This window comes from Rhinopithecus roxellana, chromosome 9, assembly GCF_007565055.1.
Source record: "Rhinopithecus roxellana isolate Shanxi Qingling chromosome 9, ASM756505v1, whole genome shotgun sequence".
NCBI lineage: Eukaryota > Metazoa > Chordata > Mammalia > Primates > Cercopithecidae > Rhinopithecus > Rhinopithecus roxellana.
In genome coordinates, this window is record NC_044557.1 from 7,169,735 (window position 1) to 7,194,069 (window position 24,335).

The following is a 24,335-nucleotide window of genomic DNA, read 5'->3' on the forward strand; positions in this document are numbered from 1 at the left end:
AGGCTGGAACAGAGGTGCTGACAGTGGGGATCCTGTTCCTTCAGCATCAGCACAGCCTGGAAACATGTGAGAAATGCAGAATCTCAGGCCCCACCCAGGCCCTGCTGAATCAGAAACCTTGGGGTGGGGCCAGCAGCCTGTGTTTAAAAAGTCTCCCAAGTGATTATGCTGGATGAGATGCAAAGATGGAGGGTATTATAAAATGGGGAATCTGGATGCCAAAAAATGTAACCCTTTTTCCTGAAGTCATCTAAACATGGTATTATATTTGTTTGCAGTATTTTCAATGTACTCTCTGAAGTCAGGAGATAAATGACCTCTCAGAGTCCCTTCCAGCCCTGACTTTGCTCTGGATTTCCTTTTGTCACTTAGAGAAGATTAATAATTAACCAGGAAAATTTTGCAATTACTTTTCTGAGCTAAGACAGTGTTCCTCTCAAATGAGGCTCACCTGAGATAATGTGAGAATAATATTGTGTTAGCATATGGATCTACTGTATTTTATCATCAGTGTTACCAGATAGACTCTCTCCTCCCCATCTGACCTCACAGCCACCTGAAAGGGATCTGGGCAGTGTTAGTGAGTAGCCCATATGGGGGGTAGGGAGCTTAATGTTGGCTCATGAGCACTTTATATCACAGACTGCGGCCAGGTTGGTCCCTGTCTTCACACAGCCCATTTCAGAAGAGAGGGGGCTGCAGGGAAAGTTGGACCCTACCCACTACACCCTAGGAGCAGGAAGCAACATAGAAGGCCCTAACAAATCCAAGCACAGTGGAATGTATTATCTGTGTGTCAGCTCTCCACTAGAGATAGAGGAGAGGGACACATTTTATCTCAACATTTTTGTATCTACAACAAATAGCCCAGTGGCACACATAGGATGGACTTAATACAAATAAATTCTAATTCCATTGGAATGGCTAAGGCCACAAGTAAGTGCTCTGCTTTCTCCTCTAATGAGTTCTCTAGAGTCAGGAAGGTGGCCATTCTCACCTTTCCCGATCAAAACAGTTACTCCTAGGAGTCCCGTATTCATCTCTCTGCTCTCTCTTCCACCCACCTTTATTTACACATAATAGAAATGCATCTGAATTTAGTTATGCCTGTGCCCTTTTGTATATTTTCCTTTGTGCTTTCGCTTGACAGAAGTGTCTCCGGTTGAAAACAAAGGCTGCTGAGAGTGTCTATTCGTTATACTTTGTATAGCATTTAGGACAATAAAAACTTTTTGTGATCATAATGAAGAAAGGGCTCTCTGAGGACGTTTTGCCAGTGCTGTTTAAAAAGTGTTACACTTCCTGCAGGAGCTAGGTTTTTAGAAATAATAATAATAAAGATAAAAATAAAAACTGTCACACAAGTAACGCACTGCCATGTCTGAAAAAGACCCGCCTTACCTTAGCTAGGGAATTTTGGCCCTAATATTTCAGCACTTGAAAATGGGATCTGGCCAGGTGCGGTGGCTCACGCCTGTATTCCCAGCACTTTGGGAAGCCACGGCAGGCGGATTACTTGGGGTCAGGAGTTCGACACCAGCCAGAGCAATGTGGTGAAACCCCCTCTCTACCAAAAATAAAAAAATTAGCCAGGCGTGGTGGTGCACGCCTGTAATCCCAGCTACTCGGGAGGCTGAAGCAGGAGAATAGCTTGAACCTGGGAGGTGGAGGTTGCAGTGAGCCAAGATCGCATCACTACACGCCAGCCTGGGCAACAGAACAAGACTCTGTCTGGGAAAAAAAAAAAAAAAAGGGGGAGGGATCTGTAGAATCCTTGGCTTTTATAGCATAGTTAATTACGTGTTTGCAGAGTATTGAAAATTGCCGGCCGGGCGCGGTGGCTCAAGCCTGTAATCCCAGCACTTTGGGAGGCTGAGACGGGCGGATCACGAGGTCAGGAGATCGAGACCATCCTGGCTAACACGGTGAAACCCTGTCTCTACTAAAAAAAAAAATACAAAAAACTAGCCGGGCGAGATGGCGGGCGCCTGTAGTCCCAGCTACTCGGGAGGCTGAGGCGAGAGAATGGCGTAAACCCGGGAGGTGGAGCTTGCAGTGAGCTGAGATCCGGCCACTGCACTCCAGTCTGGGCGACAGAGCGAGACTCCGTCTCAAAAAAAAAATAAAGAAAGAAAGAAAGAAAAAATTGCCTCAGGTGAGAAAAGACTGGTGAGGACAGTTTGAGCCAAACTCTAGTTTGCCTGGTCATAAGATATTGATGTTACTATTCAGTCTTTCAATCTTTCAACCTCATTATGTTTCAAACAACTGACCTCTCAGACATGAGGCTGCATGCACTGTTATTTTCTACATCTGTGTCTGTTTTCAGAACATACGAGGCCCAGTGAACATGGTGGCTGTACAGAGATAAGATCGACGTGTCTCCTCACTCCAGAGAGCACAGGGAGCTGATCTTAACCCTGAATGAGCCTTTCAATATAAGTAGAGTCTGTGAAACCCATGAACTTCCAATAACTATATAGCCAGTAGGTAACATTCCATGTGTCTGTTTAATTTGGTTCTTAATAATGGCAGCCAAAAAGCTATTTTCATTTCTGTACAAAGAGGAATTACAAATAGTCATTCTTTTCTTGGTATTTCTTCCTTGGAAAAATCACGTTTCTAAAATCAATCTGTAGCTAGTTCACAAATGTGTCATTAAAAATAAGAGGTGGCTGGGCGCGGTGGCTCACAGCTGTAATCCCAGCACTTTGGGAGGCCAAGGTGGGCGGATCACGAGTCAGGAGATCAAGACAATTCTGGTTAACACAGTGAAACCCCATCTCTACTAAAAAAAAAAATTAGCCAAGTGTGGTGGCACGTGCCTGTAGTCCCAGCTAGTCGGAAGGCTAGGGCAGGAGAATCGCTTGAACCCATGAAACAGAGGTTGCAGGGAGCCGAGATTGCACCATTGCTCTCCAGCCTGGGTGACAGAGTGAGACCCTATCTCAAAAAAAATAAATAAATAAGAGTGGTTAAGTGGTTTGGGATAAACTTTGTCTCATTATAGCTGTCCAGTCAAAAAAAATTAAACTTGAAGAAAAAGGTAAAAAAATATATTTTACTTATTATTAGACTGTACAAGATTTATGGACCTAATAATTGAATACAATATCCCCAGAAACAGCCTAGTAAGTTACTGATTAAATAATTTATGGTATTTCCATAGCATAGAACACTATGCAGCCATTCGAAATGATGGCGTTGGATGTATATCAAGTAAAAACCAGCAGGTTACAAAACATTATGTGTTTATGACCCCATTTTTATAAAAGCAAGGTACATGTATGTATGTACGTGAGAAAAGAATGTTGCATTTATTATGAGCAATAACTATCTCTAGGAGGTGAGCTTATATGTGATTTTCACCCCTTCTTTTTGGTTACCTGTATGTTAATTTTTTTCTTCAGTGAGCATAGATTACTTATGTAATAATAGAAAACTTTCTTTTTAAAAAAGAACTATTTTAATTCATTTTTATTTTGACTTTTATATTTTATTTAATTCGGCAGTGGCCTCTCAGTTGGCTCATATAAGTAGTGCCTAGTCCAGCTGATAAAGCTAGTACAACAATACATTAATTGTGGTTATTTTGCAGTAATGGGCCAGTAGCATTTTTCCTTGTTTTACTTTCCCATTTTCTATATTTATCAAATTTTTTGTGAGCACATATTATTATTATTATGAGTTTTGAGACAGGGTCTCATTCTGTCATCCAGGCTGGAGTGAGAAGTGCCATCAGGGCTCACCGCAGCCTTGACTTCCTGAACTCAAGTGATCCTCCCACCTCAGCCTGCCAAGTAGCTGGGACTACCGGCACACACCACCACACCTGGCTAATTTTTTAAATGTTTTATAGAGATGAGGTCTCACTATGTTGCCCAGACTGGTCTTGAACTCCTGAACTGAAGCAGTCCTCCTGCCTTACTCTCCCAAAGTGCTGTGGTTACAGAGGTGAGCCACCATGCCCAGCCAATATTATTTTTACACTGGAAAAATCTGATTCATTTCTAAGGCAGAGACTTGGGATCATGGATTTTGGAAAGACACCCACATAAACTGATGTGTAGTGGTCACTAAAAAAGGTTAAATTCTGTTAATTCTGGAGTATTAGAGGTATCCAGCAAGTGTCTGCTTTCATTACCACACTGGATCTTAACAAACTCTATAATCTGATCTCAAATTGGCCAGGATCTCAGACTCAGTATTATTTGGAGAGCAATGGCAGCAAGCTGGGGACTTTAGCATATTTTTAAGTCAATTAAAATAACACTTCTGGTGTTATGATTATCCATTAAAATTTCAGAAGGGCCCAGAGTTCAGAATGTTAAATTCAAAGCAGTGAACGGTGGAACTATGTGCAGTAGGCCTCAGATAATAAAATTTTGAGTGACAGTAGTGAGGGATGATGGAAAGAACGAATACCCTAGCCGGTGTTTCCAGGGCACTTAACTGTGTAGTATCACGGTGTATCTCACCAGTGTTCACTACATGTGAGAACACTTTAAGAAAGTCCTGGCTCCCTCAGTCACTTCTGCCAGACGCTGCCAGTATGTCCTCATGGCCTTAATCAGAAGGTTATTTTGGGTAACCGTTTTGGTGCTTGTGGCACTTGATTTAAGAAAATCTGGAACAAAGATTGTGGAAAATCTTGAACAAAGTGGGGCGTCCCACCAAAGCAGGCCCCCCTTTCGACTTGCTTTACACAGTGCCGCATGAGAGTAAGTAGTTTTGATGGTCATTGAGAGAGGCTCTCCTAAGCCTGGGCCTGGAGCAAAATGGCATTTGTCACTAGGTTTCCTTTGGGCATTGAGGCTGAAATTCAGACTGGATTGAATCTGCTTTCAACAGGACTAAGACCTTAAACTTAATTGAAAACCAAGGCCGGGCGCGGTGGCTCACACCTGAAATCCCAGCACTTTGGGAGGCCGAGGCGGGCAGATCATGAGGTCAGGAGATCGAGAGCATCCTGGCTAACATGGTGAAACCCTGTCTCTACTAAAAATACAAAAAACTAGCAGGGTGCATGGTGACCGGCGCCTGTAGTCCCAGCTACTTGGGAGGCTGAGGCAGGAGAATGGCGTGAACCCGGAAGGCGGAGCTTGCAATGAGCCGAGATGGCGCCACTGCACACCAGCCTGGGCGACAGAGCGAGACTCCGTCTCGAGAAAAAAAAAAAAAAAAAAGAAAAGAAAAGAAAACCAAGTGCCTTGATAAACTAAAAGGAATCTGGGCCGGGCGCGGTGGCTCAAGCCTGTAATCCCAGCACTTTGGGAGGCCGAGACGGGCGGATCACGAGGTCAGGAGATCGAGACCATCCTGGCTAACAAGGTGAAACCCCGTCTCTACTAAAAAATACAAAAAACTAGCCGGGCGAGGTGGCGGGCGTCTGTAGTCCCAGCTACTCGGGAGGCTGAGGCAGGAGAATGGCGTAAACCAGGGAGGCGGAACTTGCAGTGAGCCGAGATCCGGCCACTGCACTCCAGCCTGGGCGACAGAGCCAGACTCCGTCTCAAAAAAAAAAAAAAAAAGGAATCTGGAATCATGTGCTACCATGCTTTGGCCTAGCCTTTAGTTTAGAGCCTTTGTTACTCATAGAAGAGTGTTTCCTGGAATGCTCGGAACTGAGAAAGCTGGTTTTTCAAGTTTCGTCTTTATATTTGTCATCCATATAAGGAATGCTCTGCTTTTTATGCTCACCTTCCTTTCTTCATCGTCTTGTGTCTTTCTACTGCAATTATAGGAGAGGAGTAGTCATGACATTCCTCTCTGCAGTATTACTTCCTTAGGAAGTGAAGACACGCCTTGCATGGGCGCATCTTCATTTTCTTTTTTTTTTTTTTTTTTTTTTTTTGAGGCAGAGTCTTGCTCTGTTACCCAGGCTGGAGTGCAATGGCACGATCTCAGCTCACTGCAACCTCTGCCTCCTGGGTTCAAGCAGTTCTCTTGCCTCAGCCTCCTGAGTAGCTGGGATTACAGGCGCCCACTACCACGCCCAGCTAATTTTTTGTACCTTTAGAAGAGACAGGGTCTCACCATGTTGGCTAGGCTGGTCTTGAACTCCTGACCTCGTGATCCGCCACCTTGGCCTCCCACGTGCTGGGATTATAGTCCTGAGCCACTGCCCCTGGCCAGGCACATCTTCATTTTCTTTGGGGGGAAGAAAGAGGTGTGGGTGAACACCTTCACTCATCAGTCAGATATTCAATGAATCGAAGTACTGTTCCCAGTGAGATTGTTGGGGGACAGTTCCCAGGACATCAGCATGTCCTGGCTGCCAAGTAGTTCCAACTGAGTTGAGTCCCAAAGCTCTCCTGCACACCATGTGAGTGTAGACGTGCACAATGCCACATCAAGATGGAATAGTAGGTGTTAAAATTTGGTTACTTGGCAAGTTGAATGCCTTAAAAGAAGAGTCTTCTTACTTCCTTAGAAGGGATAGAGCCAGATAAAAAGGATTTTCTGAGACTATAGACTATGTTGGACAAGGCAGGAAAACTGGTAGTCATCAAGAGAAAGAGAGTGACCTTTTTTTTTTTTTTTTTTGAGATGGAGTCTCACTCTGTCACCCAGGCTGGAGTGCAGTGGCACGATCTCAGCTCACTGCAACCTCTGCCTTCCACGTTCAAGCGATTCTCCTGCCTCAGCCTCCCAAGTAGGTGGGATTACAGGTGCCTGCCACCATGCCCAGCTAATTTTTTTTTTTTTTTTTTGAGACGAAGTCTCACTCTGTTGCCCAAGCTGCAGTGCAGTGGTGTGATCTCAGCTCACTGCAACCTACACCTCCCTGGTTTAAGCGATTCTCCCGCCTTAGCCTCCTGAGTAGCTGAGACTACAGGCATGTGTCACCATGCCTAGCTAATTTTATTTTAGTAGAGACGAGGTTTCACTGTTGGCCAGGCTGGTCTTGAACTCCTGACCTCGTGAGTCGCCCACCTCAGCCACCCAAAGTTCTGGGATTACAGGCGTGGGTCACCGTGCCCAGCCAATTTTTGTATTTTTGATAGAGACGGGGTTTCGCCATGTTGGCCGGGCTGGTCTCTAACCCCTGACTTCAGGTGATCTGCCCGCCTTGGCCTCCCAAAGTGCTGGGATTATAGGCGTGAGCCACCACACTAGCCTGAAAGAGGGTGACTTTTATAAGAGGAAGAAGAGAGTGGATCTCAACTTAAAAACTTGAATTGCATTTATTTTCCTCTTTTTTATCTTTTCTTTGTTTACTTGTTTTTTGCTTATTTGTTTTTATCTTTACTCTGAAGACTAAAAGCAAAAGTAAGAGAGATGAATGTAGTTAACATAGGTGTTAGGAGTTATAAAAGAGCTCATCTGTTATAAAGGTTTTTAAAAGAGTGATTGCCTTAGACCTGACTTGAAATTAAAGTGGCAGCTGTCAGAGGAAGAGGGAATCGCTGGGATGTTCTGTCACTTTCTGCCTTGGCTGCTGTGCGGTTAAGTGTCCCTAGGGACTTAGAGGGCAGAGCGCCTGGCAACGCACCTCCTTCTCTTGGGCCTGATTTTTGCCATCTCTGCTTTTGCTTACATTTGTTTGGTTTCCCCCTCATCTTTAAGCATAGTGTCTTCAGGCCTGTGAGGCATGTCAGCAACAATTAAATAAATCCAGAGTTTTGGGGTTTTTTGTTTTTGTTTTTGAAACGGAGTCTCACTCTGTCTCTCAGGCTGGAGTACAGTGGCAGGATCTTGGCTCACTGCAACCTCTGCCTCCTAGGTTCAAGCAATTCTCCTGCCTCAGCCTCCTGAGAAGCTGGGATTACAGGTGGATGCCACCATGCCCGGCTAATTTTTGTATTTTCAGTACAGACAGGGTTTCACCATTTTGGCCAGGCTGGTCTTGAACTCCTGACCTCAAGTGACCCACCTACCTCGGCCTCTCAAAGTGTTGGGATTACAGGCATGAGCCACCACACCCAGCCAAAATCCAGAGTTTTTACTTGAAGAGAAAAGACTCAAAAGCCTCATCCAGAAGAAATGTCTCCTGGTGAGATATAAAAGCCTGACAGTATCATACTATTAACTATTCTAATGATAATTTTTTTAAGTTTATATTTGTATTGTATTCTGAGAAGAAGTTATCCTCAGCGATCAATGGTATAAGAAAGCTTTTGTTTTCTATGTCCCCACTAACTAGTAAGCAGTGAACTTCTAACTTCTAAGAACTCAAGCAATCAAATTGAATCCAGCTTTGTAAGACCAATACAGATATAAAAGTATATTTTTCTAACAGCAAATCCTTTTTTTTTTTTTTATTTGCACATGGTAGAATTTGCTTTTTCTGGTATACAGTTTTGTGAGTTTGTACACATGCACAGATTTTTGTGACCACCACCAAAAACAGGATACAGAATAACTCCAGCTCCCTGAAGACCCCTCTTGAGCTGCCCCTTTATTCAGACCCTGCCTTTAACCCTTACTCCCTGAACTGTGGAAGGAGTCTTCGAACCACACACAGCCATGGTCAAGGGTGAAACTTTGCAGGCTACGGGGGCTTAAGCGCAACCTCTGGCCACTAAGTGGCTTGTGCTGTCCCACAAGTGATCCCTAGCAAGTTGCACTAAAATATAAAAACAAGGGGAAAATCTGAGCGGGGCTGGCAGCTGCACACTATAGGGGAATAGACTTCAGAGAATCATTAATAGTTCAGCCAAGTACCCACACAATTAAGTGACAGCTGCAGGCCTCTGGGAAGTGGGAGTATGAGTGAGCAGAATTGTTACAGTTTATTATTTAAAAGATCCAGTTTTCAATGAAAAATTATAAGACATGTAAAGAAACTAGCTCATGTGAAACACACACAGGGCGGGGTGGGGGGCAGACAGTGGAGATGGCTTTTGAGGGGGCCCAGATACTGAACTTAGCAGACTGTCTTCAGAGCAGCCATTACACATACGTTCACAGACTAAAGGAAACCATGTTTTAATAATGCAAAGAAGGTATGCTGGCAGACTCATCAAATAGAGAATATTCATGAAGAGATAGAAATTATAAAATAAAAAAAGAACCTGGCCGGGCGCGGTGGCTCAGGCCTGTAATCCCAGCACTTTGGGAGGCCGAGGCAGGTGGATCCTGAGGTCAGGAGTTCGAGACCAGCCTGACCAACATGGTGAAACCCCGTCTCTACTGAAAAGACAAAAATGAGCCAGGTGTGGTGGCACGCACCTGTAATCCCAGCTACTTGAGAGGCTGAGGCAGGAGAATCACTTGAACTCAGGAGGTGGAGGTTGCAGTGAGCTGAGATTGTGCCACTGCACTCCAGCCTGGGAAACAAAGCGAGACTCTGTCTCAAACAACAACAACAACAACAAAAACCATTTGGAGACACCAAAAACACAAGGCAACAAAAGTAGGAATATTGGACTATATCAAAATTAAAAGCTTATATATATCAAACGATACCACAGAGTGAAAAGGCAACCTTTCAAATGGGAGAAAATATTTACAAATTTATACGTAATAAGGACCCAGAATACATAAAGAACTCCTACAGCTCGGCCAGGCGTGGTGGCTCACGCTTGTAATCCCAGCACTTTGGGAGGCCGAAGTGGGTGGATCATCTAAGGTCAGGAGTTTGAGACCAGCTTGGCCAACATGGCAAAACTCTGTCTCTACTAAAAATGCAAAATTAGCTGGGTGTGGTAGCAGGCGCCTGTAATCGCAGCTACTTGGGAGGCTGAGGCAGGAGAATCCCTTGAACCTAGGAGGCGGAGGTTGTAGTGAGCCGAGATTGCGCCATTGCATTCCAACCTGGGAGACAGAGCAAGACTCCATCTCAAAAAAAAAAAAAAAAAAGAACTCCTGTAAGTCAAAAACAAAAAGCAAATGACCTGATTTTTTAAATGGGCACAGGACTTTAATAGACATTTCCCCAAAGAAGACAATACAGACGACCAATAAGCATGTGAAAAGATGCCCAATATCACAAATTACTTGGGAAATGAAAATCAAACCACAGTGAGATACCACCTCCACCCGTTAGGATGGCTATCATATAAAAAGATAAAACCTACAGAAGATAACAGGTGTTGATGAGGGTAATGAGAAATTGGAACCCTTGTGCACTATTGGTGAGAATACTAAATGGTGAGGCTGCTGTCAAAAACAGTATGACAGTTCCTCAAAAACTTAAATTAGAATTACCACATCCAGCAATTCCACTTCTGGGTATATATCCAAAAGGACTGAAAATCTGGTCTCGGAGAGATATTTGTATACCCATTTTAATAGCAGTGTTCGTCTGTAATCCCAGCACTTTGGGAGGCTGACACAGGCAGATCACGAGGTCAGGAGTTCAAGACCAGCCTGACCAACGTGCTGAAACCCCGTCTCTACTAAAAATACAAGAAAAAAAAAATGGCCGGGCGTGGTGGCATGCGCCTGTAATCCTAGCTACTCAGAATTGCTTGAACCCAGGAGGCAGAGGTTGCAGTGAGCCAAGATCGACCCACTGTACTCCAGCCTGGGTGACAGAGGGAGACTCTGTCTCAAAAAAAAAAAAAAAAAGCAGTGTTATTCACGGTCGCCAAAAATCGCAGCACAAATGCCCGCTGATGGATGAATAGATAAACACAGTGTGGTCTACACCTACAAGGAAATATTACTCGGTCTCAAAAAGGAAGGAAATCCTCATACATGCTGCAACGTGGGTGAACCCTAAGTGAAATAAACTGGTCACAAAAGGACAAATGCTGTGTCGTTCCACTCATCTGAGTCCTTAGGCAGTGAGATTCATAGAGGCTGAGGGTAGAATGTTGGCGGCTAGGGGTTGGGGAAAGGTGAGAATGGCAAGTTATTGTTTAATGGGTACAGAGTTTCGGTTTTGGAAATGAAAGGAGTTCTGTGGCTGGATGGTGGCAGTGGTTGCACAGCAATGTGAATATACCTAATGCCACTGAACCATACACTTTCAAATGGTTAAGATGGTAAATTTTATGCAATGTATATTTTACCGCAATTTAAAAACATTTTTTAAGAGAAACTCTGCAGTTGAAAGGTATGATAACCAAGATGAAAAATTCGCTAGAGAGGTTCTGCAGTAAATTAGAGTTGCCAGAAGAAAGATCCACAAGCAATAGAGATGTTGCTGTAAGGAATGAAGAAAAATAAACAGAGCCAGAGAAATGTGGGCCACCATTCAGTGCATCAGCGGGAGAACCAACAGAGAAGGTGCAGAAAACAATATTTCAACACTTAAAAATAATCATGGCCAGGAGCGGTGGCTCACGCCTAGAATCCCAACACTTTGGGAGGCCAAGGTCAGGAGGTCAGGAGTTCCAGACCAGCCTGGCTAACATAGTGAAACCCTGTTTCTACAAAAATACAACAATTAGCCCAACGTTGTGGCACATGTCTGTAATCCCAGCTGCCTGGGAGGCTGAGGCAGGAGAATCGCTTGAACCCAGGAAGTGGAGGTTGTAGTGGGCTGAGATCACACCATTGCACTCCAGCCTGGGCGACAGAGCAAGACTCTGTCTCAAAAAGATAAAAAATAAAAATGTTCTGTAGTAATTTAACTTCTCAAATTTGATGACGAACACTAATGTACACATCCAGACAGCTTAGCCAAATTCAGTTAGGATAGACACAGACATACTGCAGTCAGAAATTTAAGAGACAAAGAAAAACTCTTGGGACCCGCAAGAGAGAAGTGACTGTCAAGTCCAATGTAACTCAAGTAAGATGGACAGCTGACTTCCATCAGAGGCAATGAGACTGGGAGGCAGTGGATGACAATATTAAAGTGCCGAAAGAATCCTACATCCAGCAAACCTGTCTTTCAAAAGTAAGACAAAATAAAAACACTGCCACGTAAATAACTAGCAGACCTACCTCACTAGAGGAAGGCAGAGGCGGCAGCTCATGCCTGGAATCCCAGTATTGTGGGAGGCCAAGGCCGGAGGATCGCTTGAGCCCAAGAACTCTAGGCCAGCCTGGACAACATAGTGAAACCCCATCTCTACCAAAAAAAACTAGCGAGGCACATTGGCGCACACCTGTAGTCCCACCTAGTTGGGAGGCTGAGGCAGGAGGAACAAGGCTGCAGTGAGCCATGGTCGTCATGATCGTGCCACTGCACTCCAACCTGGGTGTCAAAAAAGAAAAAAGTAAATAAAAATACTAAAGGTGGTTCTTTAGGCTGAAAGGAGGTGACACTAGACAGTGATTTGAGTCCACACATACACATAGAGCTCTGCTAAAGATAAGTAGTTAATGATAAAAGACAATATAATTACATATTCCTTTTTCTTTCTTAACTAATTTAAAATATCATGAAAGAGCACCTTCTGTCTGGTTGCCCTCCAGTCTATAAGAAAGTTGTATGCTGTTCTTGAAACAATCTCTCTAGACCCAAGTTTTCTTTTCTTTTTTTTTTTTTTTTGAGACTGAGTCTTGCTGTCACCAGGCTGGAGTGCAGCAGCACGATCTCGGCTCACTGCAACCTCTGCCTCCCAGGTTCAAGTGATTCTCCTGCCTCAGCCTCTTGAGTGACTGGGATTACAAGCATGCACCACGCCACCGTGCCCAGCCAATTTTTGTATTTTTAGTGGAGATGAGGTTTTACCATGTTGCGCAGGATGGTCTCAATCTCTTGACCTTGTGATCCGCCTGGCTTGGCCTCCCAAAGTGCTGGGATTACAGGTGTGAGCCACCGCATCTAGCCGCTTTTTTTTTTGAGATGGAGTTTTGTTCTTGTCGCCCAGGCTGGAATGCAATGACACGGTCTCAGCTTACTGCAACCTCTGCCTCCCAGGTTCAAGCGATTCTCCTGCCTCAACCTCCTGAGTAGCTGGGATTACAGGTGCCCGCCACAACACCTGGCTAATTTTTGTATTTTGAGTAAAGATGAGGTTTCACCATGTTGGCCAGGCTGGTCTCGAACTCTTGACCTCAGGCGATTCACCCGCCTTGACCACCCAAAGTGCTGGAATTACAGGCGTGAGCCACTGCGTTCGGCCTAGCCACAAGTTTTCTGAAGGAAAAATGCAGGCACAGGGAGCTTGACAAGCTCTCCCTTTTTGGAGGGGGGTGCTTTCTGGGTCTTTTATTTGTGTGCATTGTGTCCATCACCCCATGAGTGTACCTAGGGAAATCAGCTGACCTCCCTGAACATTCCATGCAGTGAGAGAAGCGGTGAGGAAATAAATGAGTGACTCTGATGCCTGGTCATCTCAGCCCCCCTTTACAGGCACAGTGGGTGGGAGAAAGGAAGGACTGTGATTGTCCTGACCTCTGGGGAAGGAGGAAAGGTGGGCTGGAGGCTGTGCTGTCAGCACCTCCTGCCCACAGTTTCAAAGGCTCACTCCAGGCCTAGGTTTGCCAGGGTGCCCTTTGGTCCAAATGCAGGCCTTGTGCTTAGTCCTGTGCCCTGTTTCACTCTTGGCCTGGAGGCGTTTATGTACTGCTGCTGTCTCAGGGCCAGCTGTGTGGCCGAGATGCTTAGTGGCTGCATGTAGACCAGCAAGCAGAACACCCGGCTGGCTGAATGCCCTGGGGGTCTGGAAGGCCAGACCCAGGTGCTCCTGCATGATATGGGAGCAGCCTTTAGCTGCCTGGCTGCCCTCCCAAGTCAGGCTCTCTTGGATCATGGTGGCTGCCAGCCATAGACCACACCCACCCACACTTCATCAGACTGCACACTGGATCTGTCAGGGGACACCGTGGGACTACACCCCATTCTGCCCCCATGGCCTCTCCTGCAAAGCTCGAAGATAGCTTGGAAAGCACAGAGTGCAAGAGAGATGATCTTTATCGTGCATAAGGAATTAAGAGCCATGAGCATTCTCAGAGTGAGGAAATAGTTTTCAAAGAAATCTTATAAAATGTCTTTTCTCTTTTGTGTTTTTTAACTGTCATCCCACAGTTTTGTGAAGGTATTAATAATATCAAGCCAGTGCTCATGGTTTCTTAATTTAGTAAAAAGATTTCACTCTCAGTAGTCCACAGAAGATGAGAGGAACTGCTAAATTTCTACCTGACTTACCAATCAAATGAACGTTCTTGGGACTATATTGCCTTGTTTAGCCTGTTTATACTGCCAATTTAGCAAGTTATTAGTGGAGTAGAATCAGGTTTTCAGATTTCTGATGAAGCACTTCAGAGACTTGAACAGATTCTCCCAAATCTTTTGGGAGAATGGCAAAGAGGAAGAGGCTGCCTAGATCAACTTAATAATCATTTGTCCTCTGTTGCTTTTTCTGCTGGCTAAGAACAATTGCTTAAGAATCTCTGGAATGATAACAAGAAATATGGGGCTGTAAGTTGAGCATGGAAAGGAGTTAAGATAATTTCATTTGTCAGCTCCTCTGTTTATATTAATGTTGCATTAATGGAAAGAATATGCGGTCATACCAGGAACAAAAAGTTTTATAAGTACCAGCCATATTTTTATTGAACCTCCAATAGAATCAAAACAAAGTTAGCAAATAAACATATAAGAGCCATATCTATTTTCATACATGGTTCCATTTTAAACTGTCGCTGAAGGGAAAGTATTTCCCTAATATAGCTCTTGGAACTTAGCCAAACAGTCCAACATTTCAGGTCACAGAATTGGAACCAGTGATCCTAGATTTGTCATTTGATAGAAGTTTCATATGTTAAGCAATTTGCTCATGAATATCTACCTATTTTTGGTTATGAGTGAAGAAAATATCTAGAATATCTGGGAGGGCGGGGAATCCATCTATGTTACATATAGAAAGGAAGAAAGGAGAAAATGTTGAAGAGCCTTTTCTATGTTAGAGAGTGGGAATAAATTCATAAAGCTTGGCTGTTCTTGTCCCTTGCTTCCAGACAGTAGCGTGCCTCAGACTCTCCAGCAAGGCGATGATCTACTTTAGAAGTCTCTACTGCTGGGGAGTCCACATTTCCAGTGGGTGCTCACTTCGGTGGGCTGCAACCTATTCTGTTATAAATGTGTTTCTCCTATACAAATACAGTTTGTTTGTTTGTTTTTAAGATGGAGTTTTGCTCTTGTCACCCAGGCTGGAGTGCAGTGGCATGATCTCGCCTCACTGCAACCTCTGCCTCCTGGGTTCAACCAATTCCTCCACCTCAGCCTCCCTGGTAGCTGAGATTATAGGCACCCGCCACCCTGCCCGGCTAATTTTTGTATTTTTAGTAGAGACGGAGTCTCACCATGTTGGCCAGGGTGGTCTCAAACTCCTGACCTCAAGTTATCCACCCACCTTGGCCTCCCAAAGTGCTGGGATTACAGGCGTGAGCCACCGCGCCTGACCCAATTTTTTTTTTTTTTTGAGAGACTGAGTTTCGCCCTTGATGCCCAGGCTGGAGTGCAATGGCACAATCTCAGCTCACTGCAACCTCTGCCTCCCAGGTTCAAGTGATTCTCCTGCCTCAGTCCTCTGAGTAGCTGGGATTACAGGGGCCCGCCACCATGCCTGGCTAATTTTTTGTATTTTCAGTAGAGATGAATTTTCACCATGTAGAGAGATTTTCACCGTGTTGGCCAGGCTGGTCTCGAACCCCTGACCTCAGGTAATCCACTTGCTTTGGCCTCCCAAAGTGCTGGGATTACAGGCATGAGCCACTGTGCCTGGCCAAATACAGTTTTGTTTTTTTTAAGACAGGGTCCTACTCTGTCGTCCAGGCTGAGTGCAGTGACAACACTCCAGTCTCACTGTAACCTCAACCTCCCAGGCTCAGGTGATCTTCCCACCTCAGCCTCCTGGGTAGCTGGGTAATTTTTGTATTTTTAGTAGGGATGGGGTTTCGCCATGATGTCCAGGCTGGTCTCAAACTCCTGGGCTCAAGTGATCCGCCCACCTTGACCTCTCAAACTACTGGGATTGCAAGCATGAACCACCTCGCCCAGCCTAAATCATAAGTCTTTTTTCTTACATGAAAGACTGTTTCCTTGTGCTGTGTCCTCAAATTAGATAAAGAGAGGCTGATGTATTTCCTAATAATAACTTTTTCATGGACTCATTGAATTGTAAATGTAAAAGGAAAATGACAAAATCTTACAATTACCTGTCATATGGTCATTCAGATTCCATTTGAACGTCACCAAGGATGGCAGTTAGATATCCTGAGGCAGCCTTTCCGCTAAAAAAGAAAATATTTTCCATGTAAGTCATGTTGGACCTTGGAAATCTTTTCTTCTTCAGGCCAAATCATCCTAACTCCTCTAACTTTATCTCATTTTAATTATTTTTTGCTGTTTATTTCCTTTTCCTTTAAAAATATATTCACTTAGATTTATTTATTGTAGATTTATGCAATGCCTTCCCAGAGAGTAAGAGGCTGTGTGGAAAACATCTAAATATCACAGAAGTTTTAGGGCTGGGAAGAAACTTCCCTGTAGGAATGAGAAGAATGCAGAGGGAGCATGGACAGAGCAGAAATGAGACCTGGAAGGAAAAAGGGCAGGGAAGGCTGAAACCCTCAGGGTCCGAAGCAGGAATCTTAGCTAGAGAACCAAATGGCAAAGTAAGTCTGTTCATGTTCCATAAGTCCACGAAGGCCGTTGACTGCACTGCTCAAGACAGGGTCAGAATTTTCCACCCTTCCCCACAGGACAATCCTGTGGCTCACAGTTTCAGGCTAAACGGCCTCTTCCTGGCCCTGTGGTCTCTGGTTGATGTAGAATAATAGAGTTGGACAGGACTAAAAGATGTCATCTGATATTGACAATTTTGAAGGGTGAGGGCCCGGCAGCATTCTTGTGAGTCCATTCTCTTTGTTAGCCTCCCTCCTTCCCATGTCTCTCCCTGCCGCGCCCCCCCCACCCCGCCCCCCGCCCAGCTTAGGCCAGGAACCCAGGGAGCCTCAGCACCCAGAGTTGAACCTCGTATCATCAGGGCCTGGCAAGTGTCAGCCAGGAGCATCACTTCCTAGTTTCTCGGCATTGCTTTCATTTCAGTGCCTCCTACTGTGGTGTGGTGTGGTGTGGACTCATGGGAAGGAGATAGTGCATTTAGGGATTCATTGTTTAAATCTACTTTCAGTGATGCAGCCACATCTTTTAAATGACCAAAACTGGACTCGATTACTGCTAAAGTCCCTTCATACCCTAATGTTCTATGATCTTCTAACTCTGTAAACCAAAACAGGAATAAAAGCGTAATTATAGGTTGCTTCTTGTAAGCATTAGCTTCAAACAGTTTCAGGAGAAAAGAGGCCAGCAGAGTCCTTGGCACCATCGAGATATTTTCTATTCAGTTCAGTCCTGAGGCCAAACCTCAAAAGAAGCATAAGGAAGATGAGGGAAGAACTGAGAAAGACTGTGACTGATCATGGGCCCTTTGGAATATAAATTGAATACAGGGCTGGGCACAGTGGCTCACGTCTGTAATCCCAGCACTTTGGGAGGCTGAGGCGGGAGAATCAGTTGAGCCCAGGAGTTTGAGACCAGCCTGGGCAACATAGTGAGACCTTGTCTCTACCAAAAAGAAAACAAAATTATCCAAGCATGATGGCGTGTGCCCATAGTCCCAGCTACTAGAGAGGCTGAGGTGGAAGGACTGCTTGAGCTCAGGAGTTTGAGACAGCCTGGGCAACATAGGGAGACCCCTCCAACCTGTAAAAAAATAAAATAAAAATTACTGGGTGTGGTGGCGCTTGCCTCTAGTCCCAGCTACTCAGGAGGTGGAGACAGGAGGATTACTTGAGCCCAAGAGCTTAAGGCTGCAGTGAGCCATGATCGTGCCACTGCTCTCCAGCCTAGACAATAGACTGAGACTCTGCCTCAAAAATAAAAACAAAGGAATAAATAAATAATTGGAATATAGTAGAAGACTCCACACTATGCAGAGACCTTTTTACTAAGCGCTCCAATACTAGACAAAAGGATATTCTTGATGGTGAAAAAGATAAATAAAGGGAATACAAAATGTGTTTTACGTTTTACGTCGTAGATAGTAAGCCTGGAGAAAAATTGAGGCCCTGGCTGAAAACATAATTAGATTAATGGCAAATTCATTTTGTTTATTTAAGAAAACTAAGCCTATTTTTGTGATATGTTCCTAACTTTTTTTTTTTTTTTTGAGACGGAGTCTCGCTCTGTCACCCAGGCTGGAGTGCAGTGGTGCAATCTCGGCTCACTGCAAGCTCCACCTCCCGGGTTCACGCCATTCTCCTGCCTCAGCCTCCCGATTACCTGGGACTACAGGAGCCCACCACCACGCCCGGCTAATTTTGTGTATTTTTAGTAGAGACGGGGTTTCACCATGTTTGCCAGGATGGTCTCGATTTCCTGACCTCGTGATCCACCCGCCTCGGCCTCCCAAAGTGCTGGGATTACAGGCGTGATGTTCATAACTTTTTTTTAAAAAAATGTAGTGTTTTGAAGGGTCTTCCAGTGATAAAGTGGTCATTGCACATCGTAGAAAATTTTGGATAATGTCAAAAAAATAAAAAGAGACCTAGAGAGAAGTGCAATTAACCTGTGGGCTTATTTCCTGAAAGTCTTAGCCCGCACTCTCTTAAACACAGCAGAGGCCATGTGGCTAATGTCATTGTGTGTTCCCATGTTTCCCCTAGGATCACTGTGTTCCAGTGTCATGAAAATCTCTCAAGTTACATCATTGCAGTGGCTACCTAATATTTCATCTTTTAGAAGAAGTTGCCTTAGCCACACCCCTGACTGGGAACATTTAGATGTTTCTTCTTTTTTATAATCATAAAAATGACACTATATTCCACATCTGTGCATTATTTGCCCACATTTCAAAGTCTTTGCCTATTTTCTTGAGCAGTTGAGGCTGATGTTATAAAGTGCACCCATACCCCGCTGAGTGCTCCTCATTCACAGTAGGGCCCTGGAGTTGCCGTACATCTGACCTGGCCTGGTCAGTGGACAAGAAGCATTTTCTTTTCTTTTTTTTCAGACAAGGTCTCACTCTGTCACCTGGGCTGGAGTACAGTGATTCAATCTCAGGTCACTGCAACCTCTGCCTCCCGGATTCAAGTGATGCTCCTGCCTCAGCCTCCCGAGTGGCTGGGATTACAGATGCACACTGCCATGCCGGCTAATTTTTGTATTTTTAGTAGAGACAGGGTTTTGCTGTGTTGGCCAGGCTGGTCTTAAACTCCTGACCTCAAGTGATGGGCCCGCCTCGGGCCTCCCAAAGTGTTGAGATTACAGGCATGAGCCACTGCGCCCAGCTAAGAACCATTTCAATAAGAAGATAGCTACTTTTATTATTATTTTTATTTTAAAGAACTGTGTAAACCATTTCTAACTGTACTTAGGTAGATACCATTACAGAACCTTTCATCACAGATTCATGACAGTTACCCTTGCAGAACTGATTTCAGAGTTGACTTTGGGGTCACAGATTCAGAGTGACCCTGTGATTGTAGCTTGCCCACACTCAGACTTTCTCTGAGTGACGTCCTTGCAGGTCTTGGTCAATGAAGTGCCCAGAACTTCAGATTTAAAGGATCTTCAGTCTGTGGTTCCCCATGGGAATGATTTTCAGCTGAAATGTTTATATTTGCGTAAACTTAATACTAACAAATGGGTTTCTACTGTGAGATCCTCTAGAAGCCATCTGGAAGGCTTGTCTGTGGAAAGCTGGCTTTTCTTTTCCTTGTGGATTTGAAGAGAGGTCTGTAGGCTGGCTCTGGAGCAGGCCTTTCCTCTCTTCCCTGGCCCCGGAAGAGTCACGTCCCGAGCCCCTCTCTGTGGGCTTCATGTCTACAGCGCTAAGTCAGCCCCACCTCGATCCGTCTGCCATTGTTTTAAATGTGCTGTGACGTACGTCACCCCTCCCTGAGTCCTTACTTGACTGAGTGAACTGGCTGGGTTTTCTATGTCTCAGTGGAAGATTCCCTTTCTCATTGAAAAGAGAACTGTCTTTTTTCTTTCTTTTTTTCACTGTGTAATCTATATGCCATCCTAGGGGACTTGGTGGAAGTGGGGGGCAATGCTTGCAATATAGATAAGGGAAAATATCAAAAGTGAACATTACCTTTTATGACCCGTATTTTTTCTGATCACTTTTTTTGAGGTAGACTGTATATACCTCAATAAATAAAGCTCAGCAGTTGTGAGTGAACAGTTTCGTGAGTTTTGACAACACATGCAGTAACACAGCTACCACCATACTCAAGGTGCACAGCAGAGCACTCCCTGTGTAGACATGGGCTGTTGTTTCTCTTGGGCAACTACACACCAGATTGGGGCTGCTGGGTCATGTGGTGAGTGTACACTACACTTTTAAGAAATTGCTAATAGTTGGCCAGGCGCAGTGGCTCACGCCTGTAATCCCAGCACTCTGGGAGGCCAAGGTGGGTGGATCACTTGAGGTCAGGAGTTCAAGACCAGCCTGGCCAACATGGTGAAACCCTGTCTCTACTAAAAGTACAAAAGTTAGCCGGAGGAGGTAGTGCAGGCCTGGCTACTGGGGAGGCTGAGACAGGAGAATCACTTGAACCTGGGAGGCAAAGGTTGTAGTGAGTGAGCAGAGATCGCACCATTGCACTCCAGCCTGGGCGACAGAGTGAGACTACGTCTCAAAAAAAAGAAAATAAATTACCAGTTGCCTGGGGACGATGGCTCACACCTGTGATCTCAGCCCTTTGGGAGGCCAAGGCGGGTGGATCACAAGGTCAAGAGATCGAGACCATCCTGGCCAACATGGTGAAACCCTTTCTCTACTAAAAATACGAAAAATAGCTGGGCTTGGTGGTGCGCACCTGTAGTCCCAGCTACTCGGGAGACTGAGGCAGGAGAATTGCTTGAACCCAGGAGGTGGAGATTGCAGTGAGCCGAGATTGTGCCACTGCACTTTAGCCTGTGACAGGGCAAGGCTCCATCTCAAAAAGAAAAAAAGAAAAACAAATTGCCAGTAGTTTTCCAAAGTGTCTTTACCATGTTGAGTGGTTTTTTTCTTAGCACCCTTTTAGTGTTTCTCTTTGCCTCCCTTCTTCCCTTAAAAAGTCCCTGTCCAGGCTGGGTGCAGTGGCTCATGCCTGTAATCCCAGCACTTTGGGAGGCCGACCAAGGCAGGCAGTTCACGAGGTCAGGAGTTCAAGACCAGCCTGGCCAACCCATATGGTGAAGCCCTGTCTCTACTAAAAATACAAAAATTAGCTGAGCATGGTGGGGCGTGCCTGTAATCCCAGCTACTTGGGAAGCTGAGGCAGGAGAATTGTTTGAACCCGGGAGATGGAGGTTGCAGTGAGCCGAGATTGCACCACTGCACTCCAGCCTGGGCCACAGAGCAAGACTGTCTCAAAAAAAAAGAAAGTCCTTATCCCTCACAACGTGTGTCAGTCTTAAACCAAAAACAAGGTCAGAGTCTGCGTGTTGAGGAAGAAGAGCAGGTCTAAGGGAGGAGGCTGGAGAAACCCACAGGACTGGGAAGAGAGTGGGGCACAGGCCTGCCTGAGAAAGATCCTTTCAGAAGGATTTGGGAACCTCTTGTTTGTTATTCTTCCTGTGACAACAGTGATGCCAGTAACTTCAAGTTGCTTGAAGCGAAACACTTCTGCCCAATTAAGTTTGATCCTCACAATAATTCTGTAAGATGCATGCGCTGTCACTGTCCCCATTTTATAGATGCTGCAATTCAAAAAGTGTGTGTGAGGTACCCAGGGTCAGCCACTAGAGAGGAACAGAACTGCGACAGGACCTTATGCTTCCTGACCTTCGCCCCAGGGCTTTATCTGCTAAGAATGGTAATAGTCACCTCGTATTGATTGCTGGAATTGAGCTTGGGCCTTCTCCTTTGCATGTAACCGGTGGCGAGGCATCTGCCACAGTCTCCACGGTTCAGGTGAGTCATTGAGGTGACTTACCCAGGGTTGCATAGCCAGGAGCTGGCTGGACGGGAATGGACCTAGAGTCCCTGACTGCAGGTCCTGTGCTCATTGCCCTTCTCCACATAGGAGAAACAAATGTTCCTTTTGTAACCACAGAGAGGAAAGAAGGTGGCAAGCCTTTCTCCTTAGGCAGGTGCTTGCTGGACTTAAGCTGGTGGGCTGAGGGTGTGAGTGTGAAGGAGAAAAGCCGCGTTAAAGAGCATAGGCACAATTGTGGAAATGAGTTGTCTAACACTGTTTAAGTAGGAGAGGGGATCTCCGGGCTGACACAGTGCCAAGGGGAACATCAAGGTGATTAACAACTTCCCCAAGCAAAACCAGACCAGGGCAAAGCTGCTCGGGGGCTTGTACCAGCCACTCTTCCCACCCACGGTGCTCCTGTGGTTCACCTGTGTGAGTTTCACAAGTTTTGACAACATGTACAGTAGTACAGCCACTGCCATATTCAAGGTGCACAGCAAGGGAATCATCCATTAAGACACAGTATAAACCAGCCGGGCACGGTGGCTCAAGCCTATAATCCCAGCACTTTGGGAGGCTGAGGCAGGCGAAGCACGAGGTCAGGAGATCAAGACCATCCTGGCTAACACGGTGAAACCCCCGTCTCTACTGAAAAAACAAAACAATTAGCCGGGCGTGGTGGCGGGCACCTATAGTCCTAGCTACTTGGGAGGCTGAGGCAGGAGAATGGTGTGAACCTGGGAGGCGGAGCTTGCAGTGAGCAGAGATCACGCCACTGCACTCCAGCGTCGGCGACAGAGTGAAACTTCATCTCAAAAAAAAAAAAAAAGACACAGTAAACCCACCTGGTTCACCCAGTGAAAAGCCCACCTGTGGCCAGACCCTATCCTAGCCCCAAAAAGCAAAACTGAAAACAATGTGAAAAAGAAGAAAAACCTACTCGGTATTTTTCAGTTCAGTTCCATAAACCATCTATCCTCTCTCCACCCCCATGTTTAATCCACCATCTGGTCCTGTTGGATTTTGCTGCTGCAGTTCTCTTAAATCATCGTATTCCCTCCCACCCACCACTGTCCACACCCTGGTCCCAGATGCCTCGTCTCATGCCTAAGCCATGCAACGGGCTCCTGACTCACACTCCATGTTTTTGCTTGCCTTCTATCCAATGTGGTCACCACACTGCAGCCAGAAGGATCTTCTGGGACCTGGTGTGGTGGCTCACGCCTGTAATCCCAGCACTTTGGGAGGACCAAGTGGGGTGGATCACCTGAGGTCAGGAGTTCAAGACCAGCCTGGCCAACGTGGTGAAACGCCATCTCTACAAAAATACAAAAAAAATTAGCCAGGCATGATGGTGGGTGCCTGTAATCCCAGCTACTCGGGAGGCTGAGGCAGGAGAATCTCTTGAACCTGGGAGGCAGAGGTTGTAGTGAGCCAAGATTGCGCCACTGCACTCCAGCCTGGGCGACAGAGTGAGACTTTGTTTTGTCTCAAAAACAACAGAAAAATTCCTAAGTCTGGGCCGGGCATGGTATCTCACACCTGTGATCCCAGCACTTTGGGAGGCCACGGTAGGAGGATCACTTGAGGATAGGAGTTTGAGACCAGCCTTGGCAGCATAGGGCAACCCCCATCTCTACAAAAGATTTAAAAATTAGCAGGGTATGGTGGTGCATGCCTGTAGTCCCAACTACTGAGAAGGCTGAGGCAGGAGGATCGCTTGAGCCTGGGAGGTTAAGGCTGCAGTGAGCCATGCTTGTGCCACTGCATTCCAGCCTGGGTGGCGGAGCAAAAAAAAGAAAGCCAAGTCTGGTCACGCCAGTGACCAGAGAGTACCCCTCTCTGATTAAAACCCTTCAGTGGCACCCCACTGTCCACATGGTGGCCAGTCTTTTTTTTTTTTTTTTTGAGGCGGAGTCTCGCTCTGTCGCCCAGACTGGAGTGCAGTGGCCAGATCTCAGCTCACTGCAAGCTCCGCCTCCCGGGTTTACGCCATTCTCCTGCCTCAGCCTCCCGAGTAGCTGGGACTACAGGCGCCCGCCACCTCGCCCGGCTAGTTTTTGTATTTTTTTTTAGTAGAGACGGGGTTTCACCGTGTTAGCCAGGATGGTCTCGATCTCCTGACCTCGTGATCCGCCCGTCTCGGCCTCCCAAAGTGCTGGGATTACAGGCTTGAGCCACCGCGCCCGGCCATGGTGGCCAGTCTTTAAGCAGACCCACCCGACCTTCATCCTGCTTCCTCTCACTCTGGCCTGCCTCCAGGCCGCTCCTTCCCACCATGAGAACCATCTGGAATGAGTGTTCCCCCCGCACCTCCCACACCAGGCCCAGCATGACTGTGGCCGTCTGAGGTCTCAGGTGAGCCTTTGCTGCCTGCTACACCACGTCCCACCGGCTGTGCTCTCACAACACTGTGTGGCACCATCTCCTACCTGCATAGTTCTTGTCACCAGTTTATAGACATTTATGTGTTGATATGATTAGTGTCTGTTTCCTTCACTGGACTTCCCAGATGCACCAGGACCACATCCATTTTTGTTCATTGCCATATTTCACAGTCAGTAATTGAA

General features: G+C 45.9%; 1 protein-coding gene across 5 annotated transcripts in view; it reads left to right on the forward strand.

Annotated features, from left to right (window-relative positions):
• The window catches only part of SLC20A2 (solute carrier family 20 member 2), a 129,492-nt gene that overhangs the window by 43,271 nt on the left and 61,886 nt on the right, over window positions 1-24,335 (forward strand). The window contains exon 1 of one of the 5 annotated variants that reach the window (XM_010368022.2): window positions 21,736-21,758. The exons of the other annotated variants lie outside the window; for them this stretch is intronic. The gene's annotated coding sequence lies outside the window, so the exon portion shown is untranslated. Of the gene's footprint in view, window positions 1-21,735; window positions 21,759-24,335 lie in introns of those variants that run through there. 5 annotated transcript variants of the gene reach the window in all.